Below are 19,782 nucleotides of genomic sequence, written 5' to 3' on the forward strand. Positions count from 1 at the left end.
ACGGGGGTGGATCCCGTATATGAAATTTCGGACTAAGAGTCTGGTACTTGCTCGGCTTGCGGCTGTTCACGTCCTCGAGACGATTCGCCGACCAGCCGCTGAGGCAGCCGGCGCGGTAGGTAAGACATTGTCTGATTGGGCTGATTTGCTGGCGGCCGCCTCCTTAGGTCCTCGCCTGTCTGCCTGGTCCAGACGTTCGGGGGACGCAAAGAAAGTGTTGGCCTATTGCTTGCCGGTCCCTCATGATTTGCAGCAGCAGCATTGGTGTAAATCAGCATGCTCTTCTGCACCTCAGCATTAACTGTCTTGCCCATATCAGCTTGGAACTCGGCCAAAATAGCCCGAACAGCACCCACAGAGACGGGCATATCTGGGTTCTCCTCTATTACGGTATCTGCCCGAGGATCCAGGTGTCCACCTGGAGGGGTGCGATTGTCCTGGTCGTCCTCTTCACTGAGCACCTCTACCTCGACGGCGTGACGAGGTGTGTGCCCTGCCGCAAAGACCCGGGCGGCCTCTCCGGTGATTCTCGGGGCCGGCGTCTGATGCTCAGCCGGTATTTCTCTTTCCAGGGGTGGCCGCTCCACTCGCTTAGGCCGCCCAGTATCATTGTCCTGTCGTTGATCTTCCATGCTACCGTACCTCCCCACAGACGGCGCCAAATGTTGTGAGGTTTTTCCGGTGAGATAACCTGGAGGTTTTCTGGTAACTGAGATCTTCGCAAGAATGTATTTTTATAGAGAGAGAAAGTAGAGAGAAGGCAGAACAGTAATTGTTCTTGATTATATTGATTGTGACCCCTTTTTCTAGGGAAATGGGGTTATTTATAGTACTAGGTTTTTGTAGGAATGACCTAACATTCTCTTCACCTGATTGGCTAAGCTATGGGAGGAGGACACATGTCCTTCCCTTTTACAATTTCCTGGCCTTTTAGACATAAGTGGGCTATTTGGGCCTTTGTGGCCATTGTAGAGTACTGATTACATGTGCCCATTAGGTTTAGATACATTATATGTAATTAGACGTACATAATACAAATACGTATACCCTAGAGATACATGGACTGACACTTATTCTACAGAATAGACGTCGTATGGTCTTTGCTTACGGGGCGCAATACGGGACACGTGTCACATCCTTATTGGTACACGATGGTACGGTAATTTTGCCCACAACAGGATCCTAATTAAATTATCAATTAATTATGAAAATCAAAACGAATTTTAAATTATTTGAAATTCAACAAATTAATTATAATTACAAATTAGGTTGTATAATTAACAAAATTAGACCTTAAAATTTTTAAACATATACAGTAGGTAAATCATAAATTTAAGATTTACATACAAGATTCGCAAATATTTAATTTAACATCATAAAAATTACAAATTTTGCATTCGAAAAACTAAAACCTCCGAAAAGTGATAGTCAGGCTTCGAATTTGGGAATTTTGGGTTCGGCATCAAACCTCTAATTTTTGTCAAAATCTAAAACGTCCTTTACATGCGAAAATCACTATAAAAACATAAAATTTCGACCATTTTTGACAAAACTGCCGAAAATCCTGCGAACATATAATTCAAATAATCGCACGAATTTGCAATTAATTACAATCACAAAATTAATCACCCCTTTAATTCATTGCAAATTTATAAAATTTAATCCATGTTATCTATAATTGATTATGGAATTAATTAGAGGCTCGTGATACCACTGTAAGGTTATGAATAATACAAATAATATAATTCATGCGGAAAAACGATAAAGCCAGGAGTCCAAATTAATTGCCACATAGTCAATTAGCATAATTTAGGTTACATACAATGTGATGCGTGCCCTCCCTAGCTACTCCCGAACCGAACAAGAACAAGTCTTTAGCTCTCCAAGTCTCGCCCCTCCGTAGAAAATCCACAGCACGTTCGGATCCGCCTTATATTCACTCCAGGTAATTGTTTTATTTTACTGCAATTTTAGGTTTTTTCCTTTAATTTTTCTAGGACCGACACCCTTTGAGATGAATTCGGGTCCCTTTGTTTGTTCCAGGTGAATTTGGTTTGTGTTTATTTGATTTTATCTCTTCAATTTGTCGAGTATTTTGGGAATTAGGGTTATTGATTTTGTTTTTTTTATTTTGGTTTGATTCATGATGATGTGGAGGGATCCTGGACAATCAACATATTCTTATTATGATGCCAAACCTAATACGGAGTATTACATATACTCCAAAGACCAAGTTCATGATCAAGGTTTGTTGAGTTTTTAATGTTTAATTTTTGGGCATTTTTTTCAGCTATTAGCTATTGGTAATGGTGATTTTTTTTCCTGATGAATTTTACATTGTACTTACATTAAATAAATGGTCCTGCAATTGCAATTTTTGCATAAAATGGTGGGTGTTTGGGGAAATGTTGATTCTGCCTATGTCTTGTTCTATTGATGTGTAAGCATATGAGTCATTTTTGGTTTTGAATCTGTTCTGCTAGATCGTAATGATTGAAATAGTGGGTTCTGATGTTTAAGGACTATAGATAGAATCGATAAACTTTGATAGTCGGGAGATGCATTAGAAATGGAAACATTGTAGTTTGTTGTTAGTTACATTGCATCTAGGGAATAATTAGTTTTTGTGGGTGTTGTTTGTCTGGAACTACTCTGGATCTTTTGTTTAGAACTTTAGAAGGAAGTAATTTATCAGTAGGACTTGCTACTGAACTCATCAGAAAACTCGAGCATGGCTGCTAATAGCTGGTATAATGTTATTAAAAATACCTTTTGTGTATCAACAATGTCTGTATTTGTTTGTTATCCTATAGATGAGACTGGTTTCAATTGTTGGGTTGAATTCCAAGGTTTATGCTACTTTGGGGTGGTTCATTTGAGTCATGTGTTTTGTTCACGTCTGAAGTTGATGGCTCCTGGTTTACTGATTTACAGAAATGCTATTCAAACAACCGTGTTGAAATTGAAATAACAGCTCAGGACATAACCAAACCAATGAACAAAACAGATAAACTATGTTTTGTCAAATTCTTTTCAATAAAATCAAGCAAGAATGCGAATCAGTGGGTATTCTAGAATTTAATAGACTTTGTATGGAGTTTCAACTTCGAACAAAGAGCTCTTAATAATACTCCACACCGTGGAAGCTTATTTTTCTGGTTGTGGAAGTTGTTTTCCATTTTATGGTCTTGTATGTCTCATTTTGAGGTAATTCTTTCTCCCTGGTTCACTTAGTAACCCTTACTCCATCATCTCCCGTTCTCCTTCACAATTTAGCTAGTTGATTTTGTCTCTGTTTCTTAAACATTTGATAACAATAAACCTCTTACTAAACCTGTCTGGCATCAATGTCATGTGTTATCCTCTTAGCCACTTGGAGGCATTCTCCAACTTATGAATATCTAAGAGGCTTTTAAAGTCTACGGCTAAAGTTCAGATAGCTATTAGTGGCGGAGTTAGTGTTATGATTTTGGAAAAATTTAATAAAGAAGATTTAGGTTAGAGCTTTTGGAGGTTAAATGGAGTTCACTCGTAACAATTTTTGCCAAACATCCAATAGGCCCTAAGCCCAGAGAAATTGTGTGCTTGTGTTCATGACTGAGTTGAATGGTTATGATTTCTGACTGAGTCAAGCTGGTTTTCGAATATATTGTTGGGTTTGCTTCAAAAGTTTTACTTGATGCTTCACTGATTGTTCCAGTCTACTGTTATCACCCCTTGGTTATACCCTTAAACTGTACAAGTATGACTGCCTTCATCCCTCAAACCTGTCACGTACTGATTAGATGACGAGAACCCATAATGGACAGAAATTTTTTCAATCTCCCTGTACACACAAATTTACAGACCAATGCCCTTAGTTCTACCCAACTACACCCCACTTTTTTCTTCACATCCCATTGTTTCATCGTAGTACGAATATTTTCTGATTCACTCTATTAGGGAATTTGGTTAATTGGGGAATTTGGTTGATTCTTATTCATGCCTAAATTTGTTGATTCCAATGGGTTATTTAGGATGAAAATCTATAATCTGTAATTATTTGTAGAGGGAGTTGAGGGGGATCGTTCATCCTGCTTTATAGATAATGAAGATTGTTCAATACAACTAATTTAGATTCGAGTTTGTTTCAAAGGATGTATGAAGATGCAAAGTCAATTAGTCATTACATTCATTTTGGTTGATGAGTTCCCATGTTTAGCATTTCTTCCAGCTTGTAATTTTTTCCCCTCGGTGTGTCTCTAAATACGGAGTAGTTTATAAAGTGGTCTGAAATTCGGACCTGGCTGGTCCACCCAGGTTCTTACCAGTGGAGCTCTATTTGGATGTTAGATCTACACTAATAATGTAATATGGAGCTCTATGTATTGCTATAGTTTTTGTAATGATGTGCTTTGATATATGATATTGAATGTATTTGTGTGCATGCAGGTTATTGTAGATGAGAACTTGAAAGCTACAAGCATAAGAACAAGTTCATTTCGATATATATGGAGTATCTTAGTCTTTGATGTACTAGAAATGTTTACCTTTATATGTATAAATTTTTGGAATTTTGCTTAGGCTACGAATTACGTAATGACTTTAATTATTTATTGGTAAATTTTTGTGGAGTTAATAAAATCAACATTTATTTTCATGAAATTTTTTGGTTTACTTTTTCTATTTGATAATGATTACTTATTATATGTGATTGTACTTGGAAATGTAGAAGAAAAAATTGTCAACTTGGAAGCAACATAGTGTCATATATATATATATATATATATGTATATATATATATATATGTATATATATATATATATATATATATATATATATATATATATATATATATATATATATATATATATATATATATATATATATATATAAAATTACCTTTTATGTGAAAGCAGTTAGATATCATTAGGGGCAAATGTAATTGACTCTAATTGTATTTTGAGGCAAATTATATGGTTGCCCCTAAAAATATAATGTCTTTAGAATCAACTTTCAATATTGCCTCTATTTCCGTTTCTGACAAATATTTACGTTTCGGTTAATATTTTCGATTCCGGAAATAATTTCCTATTCCAATAATATATCCGATTCCGGTAATATTTCTATTTCCGATAATATTTTTCGATACGAACCATGTTTCCGTTTCCGGCAACATCTACGACTTGGATAATATTTATATTTCCGTCATGAACCATATTTCCGTTTCCGGCAATATCTTCATTTTCGGAATATTCTTTACTTTGCCTTTTGACGATTTCAGCTCTCACTGGAACCGAGATCCGTCATTTCCGAATGATAATAAATGGAGTACTTAATGAATAATATATTAACTTAAATACTTGATCCGTACACGTACTATTTATGTGACCCTACGGGTTCAGTCAAGAGTAAGTTGTGGATTAATGTCATTAACTCCACTTGAACTGAAGCGGCCTCTAACTAGGCATTCAGTTCACTTGATCTCATTGAATTATTAACTTGTTAATTAAAATTGAACCTCGTCTATTAGACTTAGCATTAAATGCAAACTTGGACCAAGGGCATTATTTCCTTCAACCTGGACATACCGGTTTTGATATGCACGTGATTTGGACACACTCGTAGTAATACCTCGCATTTTTATAATAATTAAAAATATATTTTATTATATTTATAAAGCATTTTATGATTTGTAGAATTTATTTCCCATTTAAATATTATTTAAATGTATTTTAATTAATTAGAATATTTATTATTTTAATTAATTATGAAACGAATTTAATTTTCGAGTCGGGAAATTTAATGGAGTCGCAAGTAATTTTAAAGGTTTGGGTTTTTAAATAAAAGTCCAACTCGTTTTATTAAACGATCCCAATCAAAATAATTTAATTCTAAACACTAAAGCTAGCCCAATCATTTAATTGCTAAGCCCAATATCAAATTCCTAAGCCTAGCCTACTAGGGATTTGGGAGCCTATAAATAGGACTCCCCTCATTAAATGATCCCCTTATTTTTCATTAAACCCTTCCTCCTTTACTTGCCCAACACTCCTCTCTCTCTTCTCTCCCTTGTGCGCGGCTCCACTCACCCGCACACGACCGAGCAGCGCTGCTCGTCGTGCCTTGCTCGCCGCTGTTGCTCATGTCGTGCCTTCGTGCACCGCACTCCCTGCCCACACCCTCGTCGCTCCTCTCGCCCTCGCGCAGCGCAACACGCCAGTGCTGTTGCGCGTTGTTGTTGTTGTCGTTGTGCACTGTTGTGTCGCTGCCCCTCTCGCCCAGCCACACACGCACACCCCTCACTCTCTTGCTCGCCCAGCCCGCGCACTCGTATATAAATCATGCGGAAAAACCATTAAAGCCAGGAATCCAAATTAATTGCCACATAACAATTAGCATAATTTAGGATGCATACTCTTTGTAGCGTGCCCTCCCTTGCTGCGCCCGAACCGAACAAGAACAAGTCTTTAGGACTCCAAGTGTCGTCCCTCCGTAGAAAGTCCACAACACGTCCGGATCCGCCTTAAGTTTGACTAACTAGAATCGCCCTTAAGGTACTATAATTTTAGGCTAATTTGAGGGCAAATAAGTGACTGAATTTTTGCTTAAATGTTCTCTCTTTTGAATACTTAAAACTCGTTATAAATGTTGAGCATTAACCACATATTTTTATAGGCTATGGAAAAGGTATTGGAATCCTACTAGGAAACGAATTAATTAACTAGAATCTAATTAAAACTCTATTAATTAATTTATCCATTAGGAATAGGAATTTAATTATTAAATGAATCCTACACGATTTAGGTTTCGTACGGAAGCACAAATACTCACACGAGCATGACCCGCATGCGCGCAGGCCATGCCCGCGCAAAGCCCACAGAGCCACGAAGCCCACGCGAGCGCGCTGCAGCCTAGGCGCGCGCTGGGCCTGCCTTGCGGTGGGCCTGGCGCAGCCTTGGGCTATTTGTGTGGCGTACCTTGCTTGCTGGACGTGGGCCTGGCTTCGCGCTGGGCCTTCGTCTAGCAAGCTTGTGCGATGCTAATTCGTACAACGCGCTTCCGATTAATTTCCCGATTCCGGAATTCATTTCCGATACGAACAATATTTAACATTTTCGATTCCGGGATTAATTTCCGTTTCGAACGAATATTTAATATTTCCGTTTCCGGAATTATTTTCCGATTCCGATAATATTTCCGATTCCGACAATATTTTCGTTTCCGGCAATATTTCAGATTCCTGCAATATTTCCATTTCCGATAATATTTTCCGATACGTACCATGTTTCCGTTTCCCGCAACATCTACCACTTGGATAATATTTATATTTCCGATACGATCCATATTTCCGTCTTCAATTTCTTATTTACATCCTTCTGAAGTTTCCGGCAATATCATCGTTTCCGGAGTATTCATTTATTTGCCTTTGACGATCTCAGCTCCCACTGAAACCAAGATCCGTCGATTCCGAATATTCATAGATGGAGTATTTAATGCCATTAAATACTTGATCCGTTTACGTACTATTTGTGTGACCCTACGGGTTCAGTCAAGAGTAAGCTGTGGATTAATGTCATTAATCCACTTGAACTGAAGCGGCCTCTAGCTAGGCATACAGTTCACTTGATCTCACTGAATTATTAACTTGCATAATTAATACTGAACCGCATTTATTAGACTTACCATTAAATGCATACTTGGACCAAGGGAATTATTTCCTTCAGTCTCCCACTTGTCCTTAGGGACAAGTGTGCATTTCCTAATTCCTTTGTCACTCGATGCTTGCTCTTGAACATAAGGTAAGAGTTGTCATCCTTATTATGTCCAGAGGTGTTTCTCGGTTTCAGAGTTCAACTGATCAAATAAACAGATAATCACAGCCTATGATTCATCTGAGCACGACCATGCATTTTACAGTTTCTAGCTCTCCGAGTGGCCTTGTACAACTTTCAGCATCTCATCCCGAGTTATGGGAGGACAATCCAATCTTGCGATCTTGAGATTAGACTTTGTTTGATAGGTGATTACCCGAGCGTTGCCTTTATAGCCTCCTTTTACGGTGCGAAGGTTGACAACGTCAAAGTAAGCAGTTCTCAAACAAGTAATCTCAAATCACTCAGGTATTGAGGATTAGTGTCTAATAATTTTAATGAAATTTACTTATGACAGATTTTCATCTCTTACAGTAAAGTTTCATAGGTCTGTCCGATACTAGTCTTCCCAAAGTAAGTATTTATTCAAATGATTGCTACATTGCCATGTCCACATAGTTCAAGAAACAGAACTACTAGTCATCTTGCATTCTAGTCGTCTAACGTTTTCTATGCGTCTATCTTTATAGAAAACTCCGAACAGGGACCATTTTCAAATTTTGACATTCAAGTTCACTTGATAGACATTTCTTAGTCACAGGACTGGTCCTGACAGTCTATCTTGAATATATCGTCAAATTGAAGGGACTCATCATTTAATAAACCACAAATTAAATGGAAAAATGAATTCTATTCATTAATGTGAATGATTAACCAATAATGTTTTACAAAGTATTAAACTCTAAAACTTTAAAACATTAAATAAGGACATCAAAGCCATTCTCCAACATGCTTGATTCCCATAGTTGCAGTGTGCGAGTTGTGCTTCGCATGCGGCAGAGGTTTAGTCAATGGATCTAAGATGTTATCATCAGTTCCAATCTTGCTTATCTCGACTTGTTTTCTTTCAACGAACTCTCGTAGAAGGTGAAATCTACAAAGTACATGCTTGACTCTTAGGTGGTGTCTAGGCTCCTTTCCCTGTGCAATAGCTCCATTATTATCACAATACAGAGCTATTGGTCCTTTAATGGAGGGGACTACACCAAGTTCACCTATGAACTTCCTTATCCATATAGCTTTCTTTGCTGCTTCATGTGCAGCAATGTACTCCGCTTCAGTTGTATAATCCTCAATGGTGCTTTGCTTAGCACTTTTCCAGCTTACTGCACCTCCGTTGAGGCAGAAGACAAACCCAGACTGTGATCTGAAATCATCTTTGTCGATTTGGAAACTTGCGTCCGTATAACCTTTAACAATTAATTCATCATCTCCATCATAGACCAGGAAATCATCTTTGTGCCTTTTCAGGTACTTCAGAATTTTCTTGGCAGCATTCCAATGTGCCTCTCCTGGGTCTGACTGGTATCTGCTCGTAGCACTGAGTGCATACGCAACATCCGGGTGTGTACATATCATAGCATACATTATTGAACCAATCAATGATGCATATGGAATCCCACTCATTCGTCTTCGCTCATCTAGTTTTTTTGGGCACTGAGTCTTGCTTAGAGTCATTCCATGAGACATGGGTAGGTAGCCTCGCTTGGAGTCTGCCATATTGAACCTTTCAAGCACCTTATTGATATAAGTGCTTTGATTGAGTCCAATCATCTTCTTAGATCTATCTCTGTAAATCTTGATGCCCAGTATGTACTGTGCTTCTCTTAGATCCTTCATCGAAAAACATTTCCCAAGCTAAATCTTGACAGAGTTCAACATAGGAATGTCATTTCCGATAAGCAATATGTCGTCGACATATAATACTAGAAAAGCAATTTTGCTCCCACTGACCTTCTTGTATACACAAGATTCGTCTGCGTTCTTGATGAAACCAAAGTCGCTGACTGCTTCATCAAAACGTATATTCTAGCTCCTTGATGCTTGCTTCAGTCCGTAGATTGATTTCTTAAGCTTGCATACTTTTTAGCATTCTTTGGATCCTCAAAACCCTCAAAATGTGTCATAAACACACTTTCTGTTAAAACGCCGTTTAAGAAAGCGGTTTTGACATCCATCTGCCATATTTTGTAATCGTAATATGCAGCGATTGCTAACATTATCCGAATAGACTTTAGCATTGCAACTGGTGAAAAGGTTTCATCGTCACATTGTGGACTTGCCTGTAACCTTTTGCAAACAATATAGCTTTGAAAACTTCAAGTTTCCCATCCTTGTCCTTTTTCAGTTTGAAAACCCATTTGCTTCCTATGGCTTGGTAGCCATATGGAAAATCGACCAAATCCCAAACTTCGTTTTCAGACATGGAGTCTAATTCAGATAGCATGGCTTCTTGCCATTGTTTGGAGCTAGGGCTCGTCATAGCTTGTTTGTAAGTCGCAGGTTCATCATTTTCAAATAATAGAACTTCATAGCTCTCGTTCGTCAAAATACCTAAGTATCTTTCCGGTTGAGATCTATATCTCTGCGATCTACGCGGGGTTACATTTCTAGATGGTTCTTGATTCTCACCAGATACTTCTAAAGATCTCTGAGTTTCATCCTGAATGTCATCTTGAGCATTCTCTAGAGTTTGTTGTTCGACTCGAAGTTCTTCGAGGTCTACTTTTCTGCCACTTGTTATTTTGGAAATGTGATCTCTTTCCAAAAAGATACCATCTCGAGCAACAAACACCTTATTCTCAGATGTATTGTAGAAGTAATACCCCTTTGTTTCCTTTCGATAGCCCACAAGGATACATTTGACAGATTTTGGATGAAGTTTGTCTGAAATTAATCGTTTGACGTATACTTCACATCCCCAAATCTTAAGAAAAGACACTTTTGGAGGCTTTCCAAACCATAACTCATATGGAGTCTTTTCAACAGCTTTAGACGGAGCTCTATTTATAGTGAGTGCAGTTGTATTTAGTGCATGTCCCTAAAATTCTATTGGAAGTTCGGCCTGACCCATCATTGATCTAACCATGTCTAGAAAGGTTCTATTCCTCAGTTCCGACACAGCGTTCCATTGTGGTGTTCCAGGAGGAGTCAATTCTGATAGAATTCCACATTCTTTCAGATGGTCATCAAATTCATAGCTCAGATATTCACCGCCTCTGTCAGACCGCAGTGCCTTGATCTTCTTGCCTAATTTATTCTCTACTTCACTTTGAAATTCCTTGAATTTGTCAATGGATTCAGACTTATGCTTCATTAGGGAGACATAACCATATCTACTGAAGTCATCAGTGAAAGTGATAAAGTAGCTGAAACCACCTCTAGCATTTGTACTCATTGGTCCACATACATCTGTATGGATTAAACCCAATAGTTCATTTGCTCTTTCTCCAACTTTAGAGAAAGGTTGCTTTGTCATTTTGCCAAGTAAACATGATTCGCACTTACCATAATCCTCTAAGTCAAATGGATCTAGAATTCCTTCCTTTTGAAGTCTTTCTATGCGTTTTAAGTTAATATGGCCTAATCGACAATGCCACAGATAGGTGAGATCTGAATCATCCTTTTTGGCCTTTTTGGTATTTATGTTATAAGCTTCTTTGTCGCGATCTAATAAATAAAGTCCATTGACTAATCTAGCAGATCCATAAAACATCTCTTTAAAATAAAACAAACAACTATTGTCTTTTATTGAAAAGGAAAATCCCTTAGCATCTAAGCAAGAAACAGAAATGATGTTTTTAGTAAGACTTGGAACATGGAAACAATCTTCCAGTTCCAAAACTAGCCCAGAGGGAAAATACAAATAATAAGTTCCTACAGCTAATGCAGCAATCCGTGCTCCATTTCCCACTCGTAGGTCGACTTCACCCTTGCTTAACCTTCTACTTCTTCTTAGTCCCTGCGAATTGGAACATAAGTGTGAGCCACAACCTGTATCTAACACCCAAGAAGTTGAATTAGCAAGTATACAGTCTATAACGAAAATACCTGAAGATGGAACGACTGTTCCGTTCTTCTGATGTTCCTTAAGCTTCAAGCAATCTCTCTTCCAATGCCCCTTCTTCTTGCAGTAGAAGCATTCAGATTCAGAAGTGGGTTGGCTCACCTTCTTCTTTTCAGATTTGTTGTCGCCTGGTTGCTTAGTCTGGCTGGCCTTGTTGCCACCTTTCTTAACATTCCTCTTCTTGCCAGATTTCTTGAACTTGCCCCCACACACCATAAGCACATCTTGCTTATCACTTTTGAGCGTCTTTTCAGCGGTCTTCAGCATACCGTGAAGTTCAGTGAGCGTCTTGTCCAGACTATTCATACTTTAGTTCAGCTTGAACTGATCATACCCGCTATGAAGAGAATGGAGGAGGTGTCTACAGCCATTTCCTGAGAGAATTGCTGATCCAACCGACTCATATTCTCAATTAGTCCAATCATTTTGAGAACATGTGGACTTACGGGCTAGCCTTTCTTAAGCTTGGTCTCAAGAATTTTCTTATGAGTCTCGAATTTTTCGGATCGAGCCAGATCTTGGAACATGTTCTTTAACTCACTGATGATCGTGAAAGCATCTGAGTTGATGAACGTTTTCTGTAGATCTGCACGCATGGTTGCAAGAATTAGACATTTCACATCCTTGTTGGCATCAATCCAACGATTGGGGGCTGCCTGAGTGACCCCGTCGCTGGCGGCTTCGGGCATCGCCTCTTCCAGGACATACTCATTTTCTTCCTGCATAAGAACTATTTGCAAGTTCCTTTGCCAGTCAAGGTAGTTTTTCCCGTTCAACTTCTCCTTTTCGAGAATTGATCGGATGTTGAATGAATTGTTGTTTTCCATAGTTAAAACTACAATCGAAAAAGAATAAACAAATAAATAACCATTCACAGTTTCTCTTAATAAACTTTATATTCTAGCATACATGCATAATTTATCATTTATTAAGCATTTTATTCAAGTTATGTGTTCCGGAAGGTGTGAATAAAATGATTCCAAGATCCTTAAATCATTGAAGAATTAAGCACATTATGTATTTAGACTCAATTCTAAAATATTTTAGGTAACCAAAGCCTTTGCTAATAGTCTAGAAACTACTGTTGGCTGATAGGTACGTCTAAGAACTTATTAGGTAAACCTATCGCATTTGCCACGACATAAAAGGACTCCTTACTTATATCGTTGAGTTTCACCAAAACTAACATGTACTCACAATTATTTGTGTACCTTACCCCTTTAGAATCAATAAGTAACACCTCATTATGGCGGAAAACTATTACTAAGATTGATGTAAAGGTTATCCAAGTAAGTGTTATTTTGGCATGGCACCTTTTAACTCAATTTTTAAGTTTGGAACTTAAGGCTCTTACTATGTTGGTTAGATTTTAAGTGAACTAAAATCCTTAATCATGCAACATAATCAAGCCATAATATCATGCATAATTAAGACATATTTAAAGCAATAAATAACATAAAACATGCATAAGATAACCTGCAAAACAGTACATATACAATATATACCATTCACCCATTCATTATCATGAATGGCCCACATAGCTGGTTAGTAGAACATATTATGCATCACATAAACATTTGCAGCAATTAATCAAGGCTTCCAATAATCTACCAATGATTCAATCCTTATTAATTCTAATCAAGTTGTTTTAACCTTAAAGGAATGTAGACCTAATCAAGAGTTTATGACTAAAACGCTACCACTTAAACCAATAAATTCACATGCTTTACTAATTTTAAACATAAAATTGTATTTCCTAGTCTAACCGAAAACATACAAATTTAATTAAAATTTAAAGCTCGTATAAATTTATAATTGAATCCTTTTAATTTATTTTCAGTTGAATTAAATGAATGAATTTAAATTAATTCAAGGTTTTAATTTTAGTAAAATAATTAGTATAAATTAGAATTTATAATAATTAGATTATTCAAAATTAAATTCCGAGAAAACAACTTAAATTACGAATTTTAAAATTAATTAAAATCGTTTCCGAACTGAAAATTCAAAATTAAAATTAAAACGAACCAATCGGGTCAAGACAAGGCCATGGGCTTGCGCCCATGCCTCGTCAAGTCCAACAAGCAACAAACCCCTTGTCACTCGATTGATCGTACCGCAAAGCCCAAGCATCAACGCACCAATGCAGCAGGCACAGCGAGCCACGCTTGCGCGCAGCCCACTCGCACATCGCATTGGCACGCTGCTGGGCTTGTTGTTGCCTTGGCTGCTTGCCTTGGCGTGCTTGCTGGGCGAGGCAACGCACGTTGTGGCGCAGTATCCATCGCTGCCCACGTGTGCTTGCCTTGCTCGCTGCACTTGCCTTGCCCCTCGCCCCATCGCCCATCGAGCCACACACGACTAGCTCCCTTGCTTCGCGTGCGTGCCCCTTGCTTGTTGCTCGTTGCATTTGTACCGCACGGGCGACGAGCTCCCTTGCTCGTCGTCGCGTGCTCACACTATACAACACCCCTTAAGGGTAACACGTAGCGTCCTTTGCTTTGTGCGTGCAACAATCATGAGCGTATTTCATTAAAATTAAAACTTTTTAATTCAAAATTAATGACAAATTAACAAATCATATTATTTTCATAATTTTAGGGCGAAAAATCGAAAATTTATTAATTAATTAATTTTGATTATCATGGATTCAAATCTAGGTCATAAAAATTTAAAATTTATCATAAATTAACAATTTTTATGGTGGTTTTTAATCATGGATGCCTAATTAAATGGTTAATTAATTATGAAAATCAAATCAATTCTAAATTATTCGAATTTCAACAAATTAATTACAATTACAAATTAGGTTTGTATAATTAACAAGATTACGCATTCAAATTTGTTAAACATATACAGTAGGTCAATCAAAAATTCAAGATTTAACAACAAGAATTGCAAATATTTAAATTTAACATCTTAAAATTACAAACTTTGCATTCGAAAAACTAAAACCTCCGAAAAGTCATAGTTAGGCTTCGAATTTGGGAATTCTGGATTCGGCCTAAAAATAGTGTTTTTGTCAAAATTTTAGAATGCCTTTTACATGCGGAATTGACACAAAAATCACTCGATTTCGTTGAGTAACAAAGAAACTGCCGAAAAACTGCGTACATATAATTAAATAAACGCAAATTTGCAATTAATTACAATTACGAAAATTAATCACCCCTTTTAATTCCTTGCAAATTTATAAAATTTAACCATGTTAAGCAATTATTATGGAATTAATTAGAGGCTCGTGATACCACTGTTAGGTTATGATACATATAACTGAATATAAATCATGCGGAAAAACCATTAAAGCCAGGAATCCAAATTAATTTCCACATAACAATTAGCATAATTTAGGATGCATACTCTTTATAGCGTGCCCTCCTTTGCTGCGCCCGAACCGAACAAGAACAAGTCTTTAGGACTCCAAGTGTCGTCCCTCCGTAGAAAGTCCACAACACGTCCGGATCCGCCTTAAGTTTGACTAACTAGAATCGCCCTTAAGGTACTATAATTTTCGGCTGATTTGAGGGCAAATAAGTGACTGGATTTTTGCTTAAAAATTCTCTCTTTTGAATACTTAAAACTCGTTATAAATTGTGTGCATTAACCACATATTTATAGGCTATGGAAAGGGTATTGGAATCCTACTAGGAAACGAATTAATTAACTAGAATCTAATTAAAACTCTATTAATTAATTTATCCATTAGGAATAGGAATATAATCATTAAACGAATCCTACACAATTTAGGTTTCGTACGGACAGGGCCGGTCCTGACAATTAATGGGCCCTAGGCAAAAAATGAGATATGGGCCCCCCTACGTACTCATAAAAAATAAGATTTCACATTTCAATTTAAATAAGTTACTTTTTACTATTCTATAGGTAACAAGATTTTTAACACAAGTAAATTTTATCGATATTTATTTTATAAAAATAATTTTTTGGTTTTTTTTTTACAAACTGATTCTGTTGAATTATAGATGACAACCAACTCAAAAAATTGCATTACATAAAACTGTGGAGGAAAAGACTTAAATATATGAGACATAAAAAGTAAAAAAATAAAAGGAAATATTACCTATTATTAGGGAAGGTATTTAAACAACCCATATAGTCCTGTACGAAGAATGTTTTTAAAAAAAAAGAAAAGAAAAAGGAGAGTTAACACAGAAAGAAATAAAAAAGGAGGAAGTACGAAATTGTTACTAAGAATGATCGATCCCATGTTACGGGCCTTCATGCAACTAACCATTACCGCTGGAACACCACACTTTCTGTTTATTTCAATTAAGACGTTTATTATGAAGGAAATATGTCCTTCACCCAAGGTGCATTAAGTCTAATACCAAGGTTCAGATTAATTGCGAACAATTAATTCAGTGAGATCAAGTGATCGGAACAGTTAGCTGGAGCAATGCTTCCGATCAGTGAGTTCTAATGGATATTGAACTCACAACTTACTCTTGACTGAACCTACAAGGTCACACCAATGACACGTAACAGATCACCGGATTAAATGAATCGGAAATTCATTTAATAGCTTTTCGGGATTTAAGTTGGAAACGTATTATACGATACGACCTTGCATCGGAATCGTATATCGTATCGCGAATATTCGTAAGCTAGGCGAAACGAATAAATCGTATTGTACGACGGTGATTCGTCGTATACGAAACGATAAATAATATATATATATATCGGAAATATATTAAACGCGGATACGAGGAGCGGCCCACGAGCCGAGTGCACGAAGCACTCAAGGCCCATGGGCGCGCGCGCTAGGCAAGCAAGCAAGGCGACACAACAGCGCTGGCCCATGGCCGAGCAGCTGTGTGCGCGCGCGGGCCAAGACCACGACACAGCAGCAGCAGCGCGACCCACGGCCCAGCTCGCTGTGCGTGTCCGTGTGATGCTGCGCGGGCTTGCTAGCCGGCCTTGCCTTATGGCTTGGTCGGTTAGTAAGATTATGTAAATAACCTTATGACCTAATTTCCAACTTACTGCAATCACAATTCAGATTACACACAACCCTAGGAGAAAACAGAGAACCCTAATTCTCTCTCTGTGCCTCCATAGTGTGTTCATCCCAAAAGGCAAATCTCTTGATCAATTGTCTAAGCTACGATAATCAAGACGGATCTGATCGTGTCGGTGAACCAAGTAGAGGAACGACAAGTGGAGTTCTTTGTTCGTGTTCGTTGACGGATTATTGTGGAAAATACGCTTCGAATGTAAGTTTGCTTAATCTGTGCTTTATACATGTTTCCTGGCTTTGGGGATTGTTCCGCACATGTTATTATGTTTAACTGTATTCCCCTACAGTGGTATCAGAGCCTTATGTATTCAAAGCATGAATTAGCATGATTATTATTGTTTTTGCATTGTCGAAATGTTTGGAATTTTTGTTGATTTTTCAAAATTTTTTCGAATTGTGGGATTAATTGCGAAATTGGCAGTTCCGAAATCAAAAATATTTGCTTTTTCGATTTTTAAAACCCTAATCTGATGGAAAACGATTTTCTAAGATCAATTAATGGGAATAGAATTGCGAAAACAGGCCTCGAAGCATCAGTTTTTGGGCGTTTTTGTTAATTTTTTATTAAAAATTAAATGTGTCGGACAGTAATTCAATTAAAAGGTCAACCTAAACTACTCGGAATTACTTGAAATTTTGACACAATGTTTCTGGGTATATGCTTGATCAATGGTCAACATTTCAGATTTTTTTGATAAGTATAAACCCTAATTTTGCCTTTCCCCAATTCGTAAAAATTTACAACCCTAATTGAATTTTAATTAATTTTGGATTAATAATTCGATTAATTGGGGAAGGGGGTATAATTTCATGGGTCAGTGGCTAATTTTAAAAATTATTGGATTTTAAATTTTGAATGGTTTCGTTAATTTTAATTGCACTTAAACCAAATTATTAATAATCTGAAATTTAATTGTTTATGAACGATATAAAGTTTCGGATTTTATTAATTAAAAGTTCAAACTTTAAATGTTGATTCGTTCGTTCTTAAAAGTTTGAATATTATTAGCCCTTGATTTAATAATTTTACGAAATTGGATTGTCGTTAAAGTTTATTGAATCGTTAAAAATCGTTGTTTTTCGAAAATAAAAATCGTAACTTTTTGAAAAATAAAATTAATGCAAGTTCGTGAAATTAAATTAAATTTTAATTAAGTTGGTCCGTATCACGAACCAAAGGCACGAACACATGTGTGTGGTGGGCGTGTGGCTCGACGAGCCATGCGAGCTACCGTGCGCAATCGAGTCGCAGCAACGCGGGCAGCAGCATGCACGTTGCGTGCCGCGCGCGCTGGGCGAGAGGTCAAGGGCGTGTGTTGCGCGCATTGCAGGGCGCAAGCCCTTGCGATGGTGCAGCGATGCGCTACAACGAGTCGAGCAAGGCACGTAGGGCAGCAGCGATGCTGCGGGTACGCGTGCGCTGGCATGCGATGGGTGCGGGCTATGCTCGCATGCCTCGTAGGCCATGCGACGGCTGCGATGGCTGCGGGCTATGCTCGTGTGCATCGTAGGCCACGCAATGCTAATAGGCTGGGCGCAAGCCTAGCCCAAGTAAGCACATGACAATTTTTTTTGTTGGGCTTGACTTATTTGCATTAATTTGGGCTAACGGGATATTTAATTTAATATTTTTTTTGCTTGGGCCGGGCCGCGAGTTTTAATTTAATATTTCATAATTATTTATACGGAATAATTATTGGTTTGAGTGGGAGCCACTAAATGAAATTAAAATGAAATAATTATTTTAATTATTTCGTAGGTCGCATTATTTTAATTAAATTCATTTTAATTAGAATAAAGTCTAAGGATTAATAATTTGGAAATTGATTAATCTTTTAGGACGCGTTTATGTGAACGTGAATTTTAATTAATTCACGTAAATACTTGCATATCAACATGGGCCATTCGTTTTAGCATACGAATGGGTGAATGCGTAGAATATATATTTTATGCAATGCAGGTACTCCAAGTGACTAGTATGGCCAAATTTAGGATAGTTAAATACGGTCTGCGCACCGTTCTATCTTTGAATGTAAAGTTTTAAATATGGTCTGCGTACCATGGAAATTTTGATGTAATTTATTAATTTCAAGTAATTCTAAGTTTAGAACTTTAAGTTAGCATTTGAACGAAGATTCAAGACGATGCCAAGCTAACAAGGAGGTGATGAAGATTGGATGCTTCAAGACAAGAAGTTTTGGGCCATACTAGATCACCAATTATTTATGCAATTTAATATATATATTATGCGTGAATGTATGAATGTATGTATGCTTTGCATGAACAGGTTGTTTCCTATGAATCGATTAGTTTTAAGTTCACTAAATAATCGAACCAACATAGAAACAACTAGGTCCAAGTAATATTGAGTTTTAAAAATTTCCTTCCAAATCAACACTTACAAAAATCTAGGGATCTAAGATAGTAGGTTTATGCTAAAGCGAGGTGCTATTTTAGTTGACTTAGATGGTAAGGCGTCCTAAAGGAGCACGTTGATTGTGGTTATAACTCAAACAACAATGCCATTAAGTTGTGGCAATGGGATAAATTATGGCATTAATTTATTAACCAAGAGTAATTTGGAGATTACTAGCAATAGGTTTTGCTTACCTAAAATCTTAAAATGCTTAAGACATGCTAAAGCTGCTTAAGGATTTAGGACTTTTGGGGTCTTGGAATCGTTTCATTCATTTCGGACCATGTTTTTGCTTTTTGCATGAATGAAATGTTTTAATAGCTTTAATGATTGCATGTTTGCTTTTATTTCAAAGTTATTGAATCGTATGAATGGTTATTTATTGCAAATTCTTTTCGATTGTAGTAATCAAAATGGTCGCAAACATAACAACAATCATATCATCTGAAATTCTGGATGTCGAGTTAGACTTGACTAATTTTCTTGAATGGAAAGGGAAACTTGTCGAAGTTTTGAAAGTTAATGGCATACGTTATGTCATTGAACAACCTTTCCCTAGCTATGATGCGCGAGGCATGACTCCTGAAAGGTACAGAAGTTGGGCACTTCACAAGTACCTTGTCACGGAGTT

The 19,782-nt window shown here is 37.3% G+C and overlaps 1 long non-coding RNA gene across 1 annotated transcript; it reads left to right on the forward strand.

The window, feature by feature from the left end:
- Nucleotides 1–1,892: 1,892 nt before the first annotated feature.
- Nucleotides 1,893–4,644, forward strand: LOC110789169 (uncharacterized). Its single transcript, XR_008929706.1, has 3 exons — nucleotides 1,893–2,043; nucleotides 2,158–2,246; nucleotides 4,432–4,644. It is a non-coding gene; the product is annotated as an uncharacterized lncRNA (long non-coding RNA).
- Nucleotides 4,645–19,782: the final 15,138 nt, after the last annotated feature.

Source organism: Spinacia oleracea, chromosome 3, assembly GCF_020520425.1.
Source record: "Spinacia oleracea cultivar Varoflay chromosome 3, BTI_SOV_V1, whole genome shotgun sequence".
Taxonomy (NCBI): Eukaryota; Viridiplantae; Streptophyta; class Magnoliopsida; order Caryophyllales; family Amaranthaceae; genus Spinacia; species Spinacia oleracea.